The following is a 17901-nucleotide window of genomic DNA, read 5'->3' on the forward strand; positions in this document are numbered from 1 at the left end:
ATACTCCTGCGAAAAAAGGAAGTTATAATTATCCCGTACTTGGACGATCTCCTGATAAAGGCGAGGTCCAAGAAACAGTTGTTGATCCGAGTAGCACTTGCTCTAGGCTGGTGCTACAACAGCACGGCTGGATCCTGAATATTCCAAAGTCGCAGCTGGTTCCTGCAACACGTCTATTGTTCCTGGGGATGGTTCTGGACACAGAACAGAAAAGGGTGTTTCTCCCGGAGGAGAAGGCCAAGGAGTTGTCATCGCTAGTCAGAGACCTCTTAAGACCAAAACAGGTGTCGGTGCACCACTGCACGCGAGTCCTGGGAAAGATGGTAGCTTCTTACGAAGCAATTCCGTTCGGAAGGTTCCATGCACGGATCTTTCAGTGGGATCTGTTGGACAAGTGGTCCGGATCGCATCTTCAGATGCATCAGAGGATAACCCTGTCTGCAAGGACCAGGGTGTCTCTACTGTGGTGGCTGCAGAGTGCTCATCTTCTAGAGGGCTGCAGATTCGGCATGCAGGACTGGGTCCTGGTAACCACGGACGCCAGCCTTCGAAGCTGGGGAGCAGTCACACAGGGAAGAAATTTCCAGGGACTATGGTCAAGCCAGGAAATGTCCCTACACATAAATATTCTGGAACTAAGAGCCATTTACAATGCCCTAAGTCAGGCAAGACCCCTGCTTCAAAGTCAGCTAGTACTGATTCACCCAGACAACATCACGGCGGTCGCCCATGTAAACCGACAGGGCGGCACGAGAAGCAGGATGGCGATGGCAGAAGCCATGAAGATTCTCCGATGGGCGGAAAATCACGTGTTATTCCGGGAGTGGACAACTGGGAAGCAGACTTCCTCAGCAGACACGACCTCCACCCGGGAGAGTGGGGACTTCATCCAGAAGTCTTCCGGCTGATTACAAACCTCAACAAAAAGCTAGAAAACTATTGCGCCAGGTCAAGGGACCCTCAGGCGATATCGGTGGATGCTCTAGTGACACCGTGGGTGTACCGGTCGGTTTATGTGTTTCCTCCTCTTCCCCTCATACCAAGGGTGCTGAGGATAATAAGAAGGAGAAGAGTAAGAACTATACTCATTGTTCCGGATTGGCCAAGAAGAGCTTGGTACCCAGAACTTCAAGAAATGATCTCAGAGGACCCATGGCCTCTACTGCTCAGACAAGACCTGCTGCAGCAGGGGCCTTGTCTGTTCCAAGACTTACCGCGGCTGCGTTTGACGGCATGGCGGTTGAACACCGGATCCTGAAGGAAAAGGGCATTCCGGAGGAAGTCATTCCTACGCTGAACAAAGCCAGGAAGGACGTGACCGCAAAACATTATCACCGCATATGGCGAAAATATGTTGCTTGGTGTGAGGACAGGAAGGCCCCAATGGAGGAATTTCAACTGGGTTGATTCCTGCACTTCCTACAGTCAGGGGTGACTATGGGCCTCAAATTGGGGTCCATTAAGGTCCAGATTTCGGCTCTGTCGATTTTCTTCCAAAAAGAACTGGCTTCCCTGCCGGAAGTTCAGACTTTTTTTTAAAGGAGTGCTGCATATTCAGCCTCCTTTTGTGCCTCCAGTGGCACCTTTGGATCTCAACGTGGTGTTGGATTTCCTTAAATCACATTGGTTTGAGCCACTTTAAACCGTGGAGTTAAAATATCTCACGTGGAAAGTGGTCATGCTATTGGCCCTGGCTTCGGCCAGGCATGTGTCAGAGTTGGCGGCTTTGTCATGTAAAAGCCCTTATGTGATTTTCCATATGGATAGGGCGGAATTGAGGACTCGTCCCCAATTTCTGCCTAAGGTGGTTTCAGCGTTTCATTTGAACCAACTTATTGTGGTGCCTGCGGCTACTCGGAACTTGGAGGATTCCAAGTTGCTGGATGTAGTCAGGGCCCTGAAAATTTGTTTCCAGAATGGCTGGAGTCAGGAAAACTGACTCGCTGTTTATCCTCTACGCACCAAACAAGATGGGTGCTCCTGCTTCAAAGCAGACTATTGCTCGCTGGATATGTAGCACAATTCAGCTTGCACATTCTGCGGCGGGACTTCCGCATTCTAGAATAGTAAAAGCCCATTCCACGCGGAAGGTGGGCTCTTCTTGGGCGGCTGCCCGAGGGGTCTCTGCTTTACAACTTTGCCGAGCTGCTACTCGGTCGGGGTCAAACACATTTGCAAGATTTTACAAGTTTGATACCCTGACTGAGGAGGACCTGGAGTTCGCTCATTCGGTGCTGCAGAGTCATCCGCACTCTCCCGCCTGTTTGGGAGCTTTGATATAATCCCCATGGTCCTTACGGAGTCCCAGCATCCACTTAGGACGTCAGAGAAAATAAGATTTTACTCACCGGTAAATCTATTTCTCGTAGTCCGTAGTGGATGCTGGGCGCCCATCCCAAGTGCGGATTGTCTGCAATACTTGTACATAGTTATTGTTAACAATAGGGTTATTGTTGAGAGCCATCTGTGCAGAGGCTCCGTTGTTGTCATACTGTTAACTGGGTATAATATCACGAGTTGTACGGTGTGGCTGGTATGAGTCTTACCCGGGATTCAAAATCCTTCCTTAGTGTCAGCTCTTCCGGGCACAGTATCCTAACTGAGGTCTGGAGGAGGGTCATAGGGGGAGGAGCCAGTGCACACCAGGTAGTCCTAAAGCTCTCTTTAGTTGTGCCCAATCTCCTGCGGAGCCGCTATTCCCCATGGTCCTTACGGAGTCCCAGCATCCACTACGGACTACGAGAAATAGATTTATATATATATATATATAATAAGATTTTACTTATATATATATATATATATATATATATATATATATGACTTGGGGTTTGTTTTATTAGATAGAGCATGTCCCTGTAAAGTGCCTTTTGGGGTTGTGGTTTTTCAGAAAGTTACAGGTTTTTTTTAATTAAGAGAAATATGCCCCATTATAGAGATCGGGCATTTCAATTTGTTGCGCCTGCGCAGTGGCCGCCAGCAGGGGGTGTACTAGAGTGCCTTCTCTTGAGAGCCGCAATATGGCCGCCTTCTCCCCGGTTATTCTGTAAATAGGAAAATAACCTCACAGGTTCACATAGGGCAGAGTTGCCACTACTAGTGCAGGGCTGTAACGTACAGTACTAAGGAAAAGCCATATACTAAAGCGGCACGGTGACCTCACCCCTCTCAGAGACACCAGGGCGCAGCACACTGTACGGGGTACACTGGTACACACACCTGTTAGCTCAGGGCAGCACTATAGGACCCTCCTGTAATGCTGTGCTGGTGGCGTGTAGTGATCAGGGCACTGGGAGACAGGCAGGCTGGTCTCCGTCTCTGCTGCCTATAGAACTTCCACCTCTGTTATATATCAGGGCTGCTCTCCTGTTGTTATGATTCCAATACTCTGGTCTGGGGATATCTTATAGCAAGGACCTGAGTACTGGAACGTAATGCTGGGAAAGGGAGTGGGAACGGGAATAGCCCCTGGCGCCCTATCTCCGTTGTCTCGCCCGTGCTGTCAGAAATCTCTTGCGAGACTATGGTTGCTTGGACCCATGGCAGCCGCGTTTGAAGGGCGGATTACGTCTGCCCAACTCCGATGGCCCCTCAGGTCTTAATGGGAGACAAAGAGAAATCCGAGACAGGGTGATAACAAGGGGCCCTCTACTAAACAACAAAGCCAGGGGCTCAAAACTAACTTTAAACTAGAGTATGTGTGGAAAACCGCCAGGGAAAAGGACAACTAAAATACCCACTTGTCCACTCTCCTACCCGGCACCGGCGAGTTCCGGAGAGGACTGTGGGAGCGGAAACCTCCGCAAATGCACCAACACAAAATACAAAATAAAGCGGCCTAGGCCGCAGCACGCGGCAGAGCTGCCACTCACGAAAACCACACGAGATCCTCTAGCGACTGTTGCGGGTAAATGAGGACTGGAAGTCTCCTTGGGAAGAGATGACAACACCAAGATTCAGGAACTCTGAGGACAGGAATGACCGGACACAGCAGAACTGGAACAGACGTCAGCAAACCAAAGCAGCATGCAGGAAGCTATAACCGGCGTCTGTGTGAGGCACTGAGAAGGTATTTAGCAGGGAGTCCTCCAATCAGAAGTTCAGAGCCTGATTAGCACCATGCCGTGCAGCTGCCTTGCTGCACGACCAGAAGACAAGTGTGTGTGTAGTTCACTTGATTGACCCTGCAACGGGGAGCGCAGTCCGTCCGTGGCGTCCCCATTGCTAGGGTCCAGGCGGCTCAGCGCGCCCGGCGTCCTAGCGTTGCTAGGGAGCCGGCGGCTAGCACGCTCGGCGTTGCTAGGCGCCGGGCCGCGAGGACATCGCGGACCACGGCGCCTAACACCTGTGTGTTCTCTTCCTCTCCTACCTCACACTGGAACTGGCTGCCCAGAGAACGAGAGGGCAGCGGCTGACATCAGAGAGGGTGCAGCAATCTGTGTGGGCAGAGCCCCTCACAGCAAGGTGTCCTTATGCTGTGCCCCGTGTAATCACTGTGATCCATACAGACTCTCACCCTGGTATGCTCTCTATTTATTATTGATTTTTTTACACTGCGGCATGCTCAAGGGAAGGGAGCAGGCACCCCCCCACCCCACCACCACTACTCCTCTGCCAGCATCACTGCCGAGCCGGTCAGTGTTCCGGCGGCAATGAGCAGTAGGCAGCCACCAGCAACAACAGTCAGAAAGCTGTTACTCCCGGCAGCAGTAGCGTCAAGCTGCAATTCAGCCAGCGGCACGATGATCCGGGAGACAGTGGCAGCACAGGGAAGCAGTACCCCCTCCAATCGCAGCACCAACCAGGAGACTGAGGCAGCAACCTGCCCCCAACAGCAGCACCACCCTGATGATATGTAAGATGCATTTTGGTGTCACAAGAAGGTGGCCGGAGTAGTGGCTGGCTGTGGTCACACCCCGGGGAAAAGTGATAGTGATTTCTTTATCATCCACTAGGGGTCACTGGAGTACTCTTAGGGATATGGACGGGCGTAGCCGAACAAAGGCACTGAATATTTAAATTTAGGACTCTCCCCCCTCCATATCCCCGAGTACCTCAGTGTACTCTCCCAGTGTTTTTTCGGTGCTCACAGCACGAACATCGGCTTGTGGGAATGCCACATGTCAGAAGATTTTATTAAATTTTTCATTTTACTTTTTATTTTTAATTTTTACACTTCCCTTCCCAGTTTCTGGAAAAACATGGGTCCGGGATGGTGCCGCTGCAAGGCAGCGCATGGCGTGTCGGTCCTCACAAAGAGCACCCTCACAGCCACAGGCGCTACAAGCAGCGCATGGCGTGTCGGTCCTCACAAAGAGCACCCTCACAGCCACAGGCAGCCACTGTCTCCTGCAAGCTGAACGGAGCTTACAGAAACCCCGTCACAGCCAGGATGAGACAAAGAGCTGGAAGGAAAATGGAGCTGGACGGAGCTTACAGGAGAAGCCCCGTCACAGCCAAGATAAGACAAACAGCTGCACCTGGAGATGAGACAGGAGCCAGGATCTGCTGGACGGAGCTTACAGAAAGAAGCCCCGTCACAGCCAGGATGAAAGCTTACATAAGTGGCGAGCAAGGTATGTTTGTCAGGGCGGTCAGCTCATGCTGCCGCCCTGTTGTGTGGGGAAATTCTTTACTGAGGCACCCGTCCACGTGCCGCCGCTAATTAGACCCCTGAGCGAGGCCAGCCGAGCCAGCCACACTACGCGCACAGCTCTGAGCGGCCGCACGTCATTCAGAGACGCCGGCCGCTCTTCCAGCGCTGACCGCCCACCGCAGCCCGCCGCTGATACACGGACACTGCTGAACGATGTAAGGCGCGCTCTTCCGGACGGCTCCCCGGCGCTATACACAGCGCTCCCCGGCTATCCCTGCACCCGCTCCCGTCCGCTGCAGGTAACAGGGGGTAGAAGCTAGCGCACAAGCAGCGCAGCTGCAGGGGGGGTGAGGGGGAGTAATGCCCATAGCAGCAGCACCAAAGGCTGCATGGGTTAAGAAATAGGCTGTTCAGTTTGGTTGTTTGTTTTTTTTAAACAATACTCTGGTTTCTCTTCAGAATGACTAAATCTTTCGCCTTTTACTAAAGATTTCCCTGGAGAGGAACAACCATGAGTTTCATGCAGCCATTTTTAACCATGTTTCCTGGTTTTCTGTTAAGGCTGCAATATAATACAAAAATCAGCAGGCAGTGTTTATATTACTGGAAGGCTAACTAAAAGCATGTATTGGGAATGCATGTATTTTACTGTATACTAAACCTGGGATATCACTGTATAATAGGCTATTAAATAGCACTGCAGCAGGTAAACTGTACTGTGATTTTCAGTGAAAGCATGGCATGAGGGCCATTTTAATCATTGCTGTTGTTCCAGCTTATAATTCCAGAACATTCCGACATACACCTCTACTCCACAAGGAGGCGCAGGGGTGTTAGTAGGAATTTTTGGTTCAGGTTTCACATAAGTTAGCCAGGTAATCTGTATTTCTACATAATTCTAGAACATTCCTACCCTACATCTCTAAGCCACCAGAGGCGCAGGGGAGTAGGAATTTGGTTCGGGTTTCATATGCCCATGTGAACTGCTTTTCACATAAAGAATTAGAGATGAGCGCCGGAAATTTTTCGGGTTTTGTGTTTTGGTTTTGGGTTCGGTTCCGCGGCCGTGTTTTGGGTTCGACCGCGTTTTGGCAAAACCTCACCGAATTTTTTTTGTCTGATTCGGGTGTGTTTTGGATTCGGGTGTTTTTTTCAAAAAACCCTAAAAAACAGCTTAAATCATAGAATTTGGGGGTAATTTTGATCCCAAAGTATTATTAACCTCAAAAAACATAATTTACACTCATTTTCAGCCTATTCTGAACACATCACACCTCACAATATTATTTTTAGTCCTAAAATTTGCACCGAGGTCGCTGTGTGAGTAAGATAAGCGACCCTAGTGGCCGACACAAACACCGGGCCCATCTAGGAGTGGCACTGCAGTGTCACGCAGGATGGCCCTTCCAAAAAACCCTCCCCAAACAGCACATGACGCAAAGAAAAAAAGAGGCGCAATGAGGTAGCTGACTGTGTGAGTAAGATTAGCGACCCTAGTGGCCGACACAAACACCGGGCACATCTAGGAGTGGCACTGCAGTGTCACGCAGGATGTCCCTTCCAAAAAACCCTCCCCAAACAGCACATGACGCAAAGAAAAAAAGAGGCGCAATGAGGTAGCTGTGTGAGTAAGATTAGCGACCCTAGTGGCCGACACAAACACCGGGCCCATCTAGGAGTGGCACTGCAGTGTCACGCAGGATGTCCCTTCCAAAAAACCCTCCCCAATCAGCACATGATGCAAAGAAAAAGAAAAGAAAAAAGAGGTGCAAGATGGAATTATCCTTGGGCCCTCCCACCCACCCTTATGTTGTATAAACAAAACAGGACATGCACACTTTAACCAACCCATCATTTCAGTGACAGGGTCTGCCACACGACTGTGACTGATATGACGGGTTGGTTTGGACCCCCCCCCAAAAAAGAAGCAATTAATCTCTCCTTGCACAAACTGGCTCTACAGAGGCAAGATGTCCACCTCATCTTCACCCTCCGATATATCACCGTGTACATCCCCCTCCTCACAGATTATCAATTCGTCCCCACTGGAATCCACCATCTCAGCTCCCTGTGTACTTTGTGGAGGCAATTGCTGCTGGTCAATGTCTCCGCGGAGGAATTGATTATAATTCATTTTAATGAACATCATCTTCTCCACATTTTCTGGATGTAACCTCGTACGCCGATTGCTGACAAGGTGAGCGGCGGCACTAAACACTCTTTCGGAGTACACACTTGTGGGAGGGCAACTTAGGTAGAATAAAGCCAGTTTGTGCAAGGGCCTCCAAATTGCCTCTTTTTCCTGCCAGTATAAGTACGGACTGTGTGACGTGCCTACTTGGATGCGGTCACTCATATAATCCTCCACCATTCTATCAATGTTGAGAGAATCATATGCAGTGACAGTAGACGACATGTCCGTAATCGTTGTCAGGTCCTTCAGTCCGGACCAGATGTCAGCATCAGCAGTCGCTCCAGACTGCCCTGCATCACCGCCAGCGGGTGGGCTCGGAATTCTGAGCCTTTTCCTCGCACCCCCAGTTGCGGGAGAATGTGAAGGAGGAGATGTTGACAGGTCGCGTTCCGCTTGACTTGACAATTTTGTCACCAGCAGGTCTTTCAACCCCAGCAGACCTGTGTCTGCCGGAAAGAGAGATCCAAGGTAGGCTTTAAATCTAGGATCGAGCACGGTGGCCAAAATGTAGTGCTCTGATTTCAACAGATTGACCACCCGTGAATCCTTGTTAAGCGAATTAAGGGCTGCATCCACAAGTCCCACATGCCTAGCGGAATCGCTCCGTGTTAGCTCCTTCTTCAATGCCTCCAGCTTCTTCTGCAAAAGCCTGATGAGGGGAATGACCTGACTCAGGCTGGCAGTGTCTGAACTGACTTCACGTGTGGCAAGTTCAAAGGGCATCAGAACCTTGCACAACGTTGAAATCATTCTCCACTGCACTTGAGACAGGTGCATTCCATCTCCTATATCGTGCTCAATTGTATAGGCTTGAATGGCCTTTTGCTGCTCCTCCAACCTCTGAAGCATATAGAGGGTTGAATTCCACCTCGTTACCACTTCTTGCTTCAGATGATGGCAGGGCAGGTTCAGTAGTTTTTGGTGGTGCTCCAGTCTTCTGTACGTGGTGCCTGTACGCCGAAAGTGTCCCGCAATTTTTCTGGCCACCGACAGCATCTCTTGCACGCCCCTGTCGTTTTTTAAAAAATTCTGCACCACCAAATTCAAGGTATGTGCAAAACATGGGACGTGCTGGAATTTGCCCATATTTAATGCACACACAATATTGCTGGCGTTGTCCGATGCCACAAATCCACAGGAGAGTCCAATTGGGGTAAGCCATTCCGCGATGATCTTCCTCAGTTGCCGTAAGAGGTTTTCAGCTGTGTGCGTATTCTGGAAAGCGGTGATACAAAGCGTAGCCTGCCTAGGAAAGAGTTGGCGTTTGCGAGATGCTGCTACTGGTGCCGCCGCTGCTGTTCTTGCGGCGGGAGTCCATACATCTACCCAGTGGGCTGTCACAGTCATATAGTCCTGACCCTGCCCTGCTCCACTTGTCCACATGTCCGTGGTTAAGTGGACATTGGGTACAACTGCATTTTTTAGGACACTGGTGAGTCTTTTTCTGACGTCCGTGTACATTCTCGGTATCGCCTGCCTAGAGAAGTGGAACCTAGATGGTATTTGGTAACGGGGGCACACTGCCTCAATAAATTGTCTAGTTCCCTGTGAACTAACGGCGGATACCGGACGCACGTCTAACACCAACATAGTTGTCAAGGACTCAGTTATCCGCTTTGCAGTAGGATGACTGCTGTGATATTTCATCTTCCTCGCAAAGGACTGTTGAACAGTCAATTGCTTACTGGAAGTAGTACAAGTGGGCTTAAGACTTCCCCTCTGGGATGACCATCGACTCCCAGCGGCAACAACAGCAGCGCCAGCAGCAGTAGGCGTTACACGCAAGGATGCATCGGAGGAATCCCAGGCAGGAGAGGACTCGTCAGACTTGCCAGTGACATGGCCTGCAGGACTATTGGCATTCCTGGGGAAGGAGGAAATTGACACTGAGGGAGTTGGTGGGGTGGTTTGCGTGAGCTTGGTTACAAGAGGAAGGGATTTACTGGTCAGTGGACTGCTTCCGCTGTCACCCAAAGTTTTTGAACTTGTCACTGACTTATTATGAATGCGCTGCAGGTGACGTATAAGGGAGGATGTTCCGAGGTGGTTAACGTCCTTACCCCTACTTATTACAGCTTGACAAAGGGAACACACGGCTTGACACCTGTTGTCCGCATTTCTGGTGAAATACCTCCACACCGAAGAGCTGATTTTTTTGGTATTTTCACCTGGCATGTCAACGGCCATATTCCTCCCACGGACAACAGGTGTCTCCCCGGGTGCCTGACTTAAACAAACCACCTCACCATCAGAATCCTCCTGGTCAATTTCCTCCCCAGCGCCAGCAACACCCATATCCTCCTCATCCTGGTGTACTTCAACACTGACATCTTCAATCTGACTATCAGGAACTGGACTGCGGGTGCTCCTTCCAGCACTTGCAGGGGGCATGCAAATAGTGGAAGGCGCATGCTCTTCACGTCCAGTGTTGGGAAGGTCAGGCATCGCAAACGACACAATTGGACTCTCCTTGTGGATTTGGGATTTCAAAGAACGCACAGTTCTTTGCGGTGCTTTTGCCAGCTTGAGTCTTTTCAGTTTTCTAGCGAGAGGCTGAGTGCTTCCATCCTCATGTGAAGCTGAACCACTAGCCATGAACATAGGCCAGGGCCTCAGCCGTTCCTTGCCACTCCGTGTGGTAAATGGCATATTGGCAAGTTTACGCTTCTCCTCCGACAATTTTATTTTAGGTTTTGGAGTCCTTTTTTTTCTGATATTTGGTGTTTTGGATTTGACATGCTCTGTACTATGACATTGGGCATCGGCCTTGGCAGACGACGTTGCTGGCATTTCATCGTCTCGGCCATGACTAGTGGCAGCAGCTTCAGCACGAGGTGGAAGTGGATCTTGATCTTTCCCTAATTTTGGAACCTCAACTTTTTTGTTCTCCATATTTTATAGGCAGAACTAAAAGGCACCTCAGGTAAACAATGGAGATGGATGGATTGGATACTAGTATACAATTATGGACGGACTGCCACGGTTAGGTGGTATAAAAAAACCACGGTTAGGTGGTATATATTATAATAATAATACAATTATGGATGGACGGACTGCCTGCCGACTGCCGACACAGAGGTAGCCACAGCCGTGAACTACCGCACTGTACACTGGTTGATAAAGAGATAGTAGTATACTCGTAACAACTAGTATGACACTATGACGACGGTATAAAGAATGAAAAAAAAACCACGGTTAGGTGGTATATATTATAATAATAATACAATTATGGATGGACGGACTGCCTGCCGACTGCCGACACAGAGGTAGCCACAGCCGTGAACTACCGCACTGTACACTGGTTGATAAAGAGATAGTAGTATACTCGTAACAACTAGTATGACACTATGACGACGGTATAAAGAATGCAAAAAAAACCACAGTTAGGTGGTATATATTATAATAATAATACAATTATGGATGGACGGACTGCCTGCCGACTGCCGACACAGAGGTAGCCACAGCCGTGAACTACCGCACTGTACACTGGTTGATAAAGAGATAGTAGTATACTCGTAACAATTAGGATGACACTATGACGGTATAAAGAATGAAAAAAAAACCACGGTTAGGTGGTAGGTATATAATAATAAATAATACAATTCTGGTCGGACGGACTGCCTGCCGTGTGCCGACACAGAGGTAGCCACAGCCGTGAACTACCGCACTGTACACTGGTTGATAAAGAGATAGTAGTATACTCGTAACAATTAGGATGACACTATGACGGTATAAAGAATGAAAAAAAAACCACGGTTAGGTGGTAGGTATATAATAATAAATAATACAATTCTGGTCGGACGGACTGCCTGCCGTGTGCCGACACAGAGGTAGCCACAGCCGTGAACTACCGCACTGTACACTGGTTGATAAAGAGATAGTAGTATACTCGTAACAATTAGGATGACACTATGACGGTATAAAGAATGAAAAAAAAACCACGGTTAGGTGGTAGGTATATAATAATAAATAATACAATTCTGGTCGGACGGACTGCCTGCCGTGTGCCGACACAGAGGTAGCCACAGCCGTGAACTACCGCACTGTACACTGGTTGATAAAGAGATAGTAGTATACTCGTAACAATTAGGATGACACTATGACGGTATAAAGAATGAAAAAAAAACCACGGTTAGGTGGTAGGTATATAATAATAAATAATACAATTCTGGTCGGACGGACTGCCTGCCGTGTGCCGACACAGAGGTAGCCACAGCCGTGAACTACCGCACTGTACACTGGTTGATAAAGAGATAGTAGTATACTCGTAACAATTAGGATGACACTATGACGGTATAAAGAATGAAAAAAAAACCACGGTTAGGTGGTAGGTATATAATAATAAATAATACAATTCTGGTCGGACGGACTGCCTGCCGTGTGCCGACACAGAGGTAGCCACAGCCGTGAACTACCGCACTGTACACTGGTTGATAAAGAGATAGTAGTATACTCGTAACAATTAGGATGACACTATGACGGTATAAAGAATGAAAAAAAAACCACGGTTAGGTGGTAGGTATATAATAATAAATAATACAATTCTGGTCGGACGGACTGCCTGCCGTGTGCCGACACAGAGGTAGCCACAGCCGTGAACTACCGCACTGTACACTGGTTGATAAAGAGATAGTAGTATACTCGTAACAATTAGGATGACACTATGACGGTATAAAGAATGAAAAAAAAACCACGGTTAGGTGGTAGGTATATAATAATAAATAATACAATTCTGGTCGGACGGACTGCCTGCCGTGTGCCGACACAGAGGTAGCCACAGCCGTGAACTACCGCACTGTACACTGGTTGATAAAGAGATAGTAGTATACTCGTAACAATTAGGATGACACTATGACGGTATAAAGAATGAAAAAAAAACCACGGTTAGGTGGTAGGTATATAATAATAAATAATACAATTCTGGTCGGACGGACTGCCTGCCGTGTGCCGACACAGAGGTAGCCACAGCCGTGAACTACCGCACTGTACACTGGTTGATAAAGAGATAGTAGTATACTCGTAACAATTAGGATGACACTATGACGGTATAAAGAATGAAAAAAAAACCACGGTTAGGTGGTAGGTATATAATAATAAATAATACAATTCTGGTCGGACGGACTGCCTGCCGTGTGCCGACACAGAGGTAGCCACAGCCGTGAACTACCGCACTGTACTGTGTCTGCTGCTAATATAGACTGGTTGATATTTAAAGAGATATTACTAGTATACAACAATACTATACTGGTGGTCAGGCACTGGTCACCACTCCTGCAGCAAAAGTGTGCACTGTTAATTAATATAATTGTACTCCTGGCTCCTGCTAACAACCTGCAGTGCTCCCCAGTCTCCCCCACAATTAATTATAAGCTTTTAATTTATACATTGATGACTGTGCAGCACACTGGGCTGAGCTGAGTGCACACAGACTGAGTCACACTGTGTGACTGACTGTGCTGTGTATCGTTTTTTTTTTCAGGCAGAGAACGGATATAGCAGAGAGAAGTGAACGGATATATTATATTAAATAAATGTTAACTAGCAACTGCACTGGTCACTGACTGTGGTAAACTAACTCTGTCTGCGACTCTGCACAATCTCTCTCTATCTAATCTATCTATCTCTATTCTAATGGAGAGGACGCCAGACACGTCCTCTCCCTATCAATCTCAATGCACGAGTGAAAATGGCGGCGACGCGCGGCTCCTTATATAGAATCCGAGTCTCGCGAGAATCCGACAGCGTCATGATGACGTTCGGGCGCGCTCGGGTTAACCGAGCAAGGCGGGAAGATCCGAGTCGCTCGGACCCGTGGAAAAAAAAGTGAAGTTCGTGCGGGTTCGGATTCAAAGAAACCGAACCCGCTCATCTCTATAAAGAATACTTTGGTTTCTCTTCATATCGAATAAATCTTTTGTTTTTGGCTAAAGATTTCCGTAGAGAGAAACAAGCATGAGTTTCATATGAATATGCTGTTCAGCAATAACATTTATATATATATATGACACATAATAACTTCATTAAGTCGTGCAAGTGTCTGTCTGTTGCCTATTATGGTGTCTGTCTACATAGCGAGTAAGGCTCTAGTACAGACTAAAAATAATTTTAAAAAGCCTAGGTTAACATTGGCAATTCAAATTAAAAGAGCGGTAACATCGGAGTCTCGGAATGACTCCGCCAGCTCTAACAAAAGACAGTCTTTCCAAAGGGCCAATTTCCCTTTGGGTACCAGAGTTTTTATTTCACTGGTCTTATAATTTAATGCACGATTCTATGTCAAATCTCACACCGATAACTACGAGTGAGAAGGGTACATTCGTCCAGCACTCAGATAGTGCGGGGTTTTGGACAACCATACATAATCGTTTCCAAAAGGACGCGATCCGCCATTGGTAGATGCGTTTCTGTCAAACATTATAAAAACCCAGGATACATTTGGGTCACTAGAATCTATGTATGAAACAATGACGATCACGGTTAAAAGAAGCTGCAGAGTATATCTGTAAAGCTTCTGCTAACGCCGGTTATTTTCATTGTCGCTAGTTAAGCGCGACAAGGCCAGAGCTTGTTTGCTCCTAAATTTGATATACTTGTAACGGCGTTTTATCCCTTTATGATATTCAGCCATTACCGCATACAGTATACTTGTAACGGCGTTTTACCCCTTTATAAGAAACAGTCACGCCTTGTAACGACAGGACGTTACAGTCAGCAAGCCAGTGGTTTGATCACAGCGCGTCTTTACATGTTACATTTGCGAGGTTTCATGATTTCAACTCATACATGTCTCAGCTATTTACAGCTTAAAGTACAAAACTGCCTCTGTCGAACGGTTTGGCAGGTGGCCATTTAGTTTTGCTGGTTTATAAACCAGGCAGTAGTACGCCAACAGAGTCAGAGTTACTTATTCCCCTCTGTTTGAGCAAAACCAAACTGCTCCGTCGCAATATCAATCAGCAAGTCATTTACTACACTTGGAAAATGGATTTTCTGCGGTTAGTATTTGCTTATTGGAGCCACAAAATTTGCATAATTGCATTTGATCTTCACAATGCGTATTTACCCAGTCCGGTTTGTTCATCACAGGTTCTAGCGTTTGCAAATCGCCACAACCATTAACCATTTCAGGTCTACCGTTGCTTATCGCTTCGGGTATTTACCAAAGTGATGTTGGGATGATAGCTCATCTCACATAAGAACTCTGTCTCAACAAAGTTCCTCTAACTTGCGCTACTAAGGTATACTGCGGTAGCAGATCAAGTTCGAAAACAATCGCATCTAATTCCGTCTAAACGATGTCAATTCCTAGGTAAGATTATAAATACGGTAAATCAAAGACTTTTACCTACTACACCAGCAAGAATAATGTACATCTAGTAATTAGTGCAAAACACGCACACTAGCGGTACATTGGTGTATTCACCTATTAAGAATAAAGATGTGTTTTCAATTTAGTTTGCCACCCTTCACTCGCGTTTCCCACAGAGGGACAAGGGTGCATATACTCTGGACGACAGTCGCAGAGGGTCAGGATTTGTAGTTAAAATCAGTGACAAAGGTTCTAAAACACGACAGATTGCTGTCGATAAATGTCCTAGAACTCCGTGCATTTTACAATGCAATACATGATTCACTTTCAGTCTGACCAGGGATATACTCTGGTTTCTCTTCAGAACGAATAAATCTTTCGCCTTTTACTAAAGATTTCCGTGGAGAGGAACAACCGTGAGTTTCATGTAATTTTTTGATGCCTGGCTCACGCTGGGCTTAAGCAGTCAAACAAGGCAACGGCAGTTGCATACACAACAACAGTGAGAACCAAGAAGCCGCATGGCAATGCGGCAGGTAACTCAAATCCTCAATGGCTCAGAACACCATTATGTGAAAATGTCAAGAGATCATTCCGTGAGTGGACATCTGTTAGACAGATGATCTCACCCGTCAGGATTTGGATCCTGAAAACTGGACATTAAATCCAGAGGTGTTTCATATGTGAGTCCACAGAAGGGGGTTACCCTCAAGTATACATGATGGCATCTCGCCACAATTACAAAAGCTCAGTATGTGTACAAAACACATCACAAGGGCAGTGGCGGTGGAGTCTCTCACATTCATGTGGTCATTCAGCATCGTGTATCTGGCTCCACCATTTTCCGCTGCTCTCTCCGTTGCCAAAACGGATCATAAGACAGTTCGTCACAGTCATACTGGTGGTATCTCATGGGTTTCGGAGAAGTTTGCTTCTCGATTTTCCAAGGAATACTTGCACACGATCTTGGGCCGCTCATAATACGTCCAACCTGTTACATCAGGGAACGGTCTTTTACCCATAGTTACCTATGTACCTATTACGTATGTACCGCAGCTGCGGTTGACGGGGTGAGGGTTCAGACCGCCATCTTAAGAAATGGAGCATTACAGTATCGGTTACACCAACCATGTTACAAGCTAGTAAGCCGCTTAAGGCAGCCCATTATTACAAAATTTCGTGTGCTTACATAGGTGGTAAACCTCGGAAGTATCCGACATCATCCTTCAAGTTACCCGTATTCTGTTAAACGGGGTGGGATGGAAAACTGCGTTTACCTGCACTCTCAGTGCAGATATCTGTATGGTAAACTTATTTTCAAAGACGTTTGCCTCTATTGCGTCTGTACACATCTTTCTACAAGGTGTCATCAAAGTTCAGACTCTATTTATCCCACCTACAGCGCCAGGTTGCTTGAGGTTGGGTTCAGATTTCTTACAGTTTTCATATTTTGAACCCTTACAACAAATGGGGATTAAGTTTCTCACTTTGGAAAATATTTTTCTTCTAGCCTTGGCTTCGGCAAGGGTTTTGTTTTCATATTTGGGTGCCTTGTATTCCAAGCCACCGTATTTGAGTTTTCTCATGACAAAGCAGATTTTCGGACGAATTCCGCTTTCGTATCCTTCACATCAATATACCAATAGTGGTTCCTGTGTGGACAGCACATTCTAGAATTCTGAATGTGGTACACGCATTACGCGTTTATATATGTCCCGAACGTCTACAGTACGTGATATGAATACGTTGTTTGTTCTCTATGATACTGCCAACTGGGGTTAGCCAGTTTCTCAGCAGACATTATCCAGTTGGATAATAATAATGACTACAAGTCAGGCTTACTTTAAGGCTAAGTTACAATCGCCTACGTCAGTAATAGCTCATCCCACAGGTTCTGTGGGAATGTCAGACCCAGCGGGTCGTGGAGCGTCTACGACGCGGCTACATAGCCTTTAGTGCACCACGTTTGTGCACGTTTACACGTTATGAATGGTGGCGCCATCAGCATCTGGCTTTGGCCTGCCTACTGTTACAAGTATCAAACAGCTCTCCCGCCCACGAGGGAAGCTTTGGTACGTCCCAAGAGTACTCCAGTGACCCCTAGTGGATGATAAAGAAAATAGGATTTTGGTACTTACCAGGTAAATCCTTTTCTTTGAATCCATAGGGGGCACTGGACGCCCACCCAGAGCAGTTTTACCTGGGTTGTTTTAAGCTCAAGGGAGCTTAGGGTAAAAAGTTTTACTTGATTGATATTAAGCTCAGAGGAGCTTATGGTAACACATTTTCACCGATTGGTTCAAATTATAAAGTTCTATCGGTTATGGTGTCAACTGTTTAGTTGACAGTAAGGTTATGGGTCAACTTTGTTGTTGTCCGTTATGTTATAGGTATTCTCCATTGTCAACCTCTCTATATAGTTCCTGTTCGCTCAGTAAAAAACACTGAGAGAGTACACTGAGGTACTCGGGGATATGGAGGGGGGAGAGTCCTAAATTTAAATATTCAGTGCCTTTGTTCGGCTACGCCCGTCCATATCCCTAAGAGTACTCCAGTGCCCCCTATGGATTCAAAGAAAAGGATTTACCTGGTAAGTACCAAAATCCTATTTTCAGTGTTCCCTTGCGCGGGGATTTGATGTGTAGATGTATGGAGGCTATGTATGCATAGATGTGAGCGGCAGTGTGCGGATATATGAGAGCGGCAGTGTGCGGATGTATGAGAGCGGCAATGTACGGCTGTATAACTGCATCGGTGTGCGGCTGTATGAGTGTGATGGTGTGCGTCTGTAAGAGTGCGGCAGTG

General features: G+C 47.2%; 3 non-coding genes across 3 annotated transcripts; all 3 read left to right on the forward strand.

The window, feature by feature from the left end:
• Positions 1-6032: 6032 nt before the first annotated feature.
• Positions 6033-6144, forward strand: LOC134953772 (U5 spliceosomal RNA). Its single transcript, XR_010185772.1, has one exon. It is a non-coding gene; the product is annotated as a U5 spliceosomal RNA (small nuclear RNA).
• A 7523-nt stretch (positions 6145-13667) lies between these two features.
• LOC134953802 (U5 spliceosomal RNA) lies at positions 13668-13783 on the forward strand. The gene has a single exon (XR_010185791.1). It is a non-coding gene; the product is annotated as a U5 spliceosomal RNA (small nuclear RNA).
• Positions 13784-15440: 1657 nt separating this feature from the next.
• On the forward strand, positions 15441-15555 carry LOC134953721 (U5 spliceosomal RNA). Its single transcript, XR_010185731.1, has one exon. It is a non-coding gene; the product is annotated as a U5 spliceosomal RNA (small nuclear RNA).
• Positions 15556-17901: the final 2346 nt, after the last annotated feature.

This window comes from Pseudophryne corroboree, chromosome 8, assembly GCF_028390025.1.
Source record: "Pseudophryne corroboree isolate aPseCor3 chromosome 8, aPseCor3.hap2, whole genome shotgun sequence".
NCBI lineage: Eukaryota > Metazoa > Chordata > Amphibia > Anura > Myobatrachidae > Pseudophryne > Pseudophryne corroboree.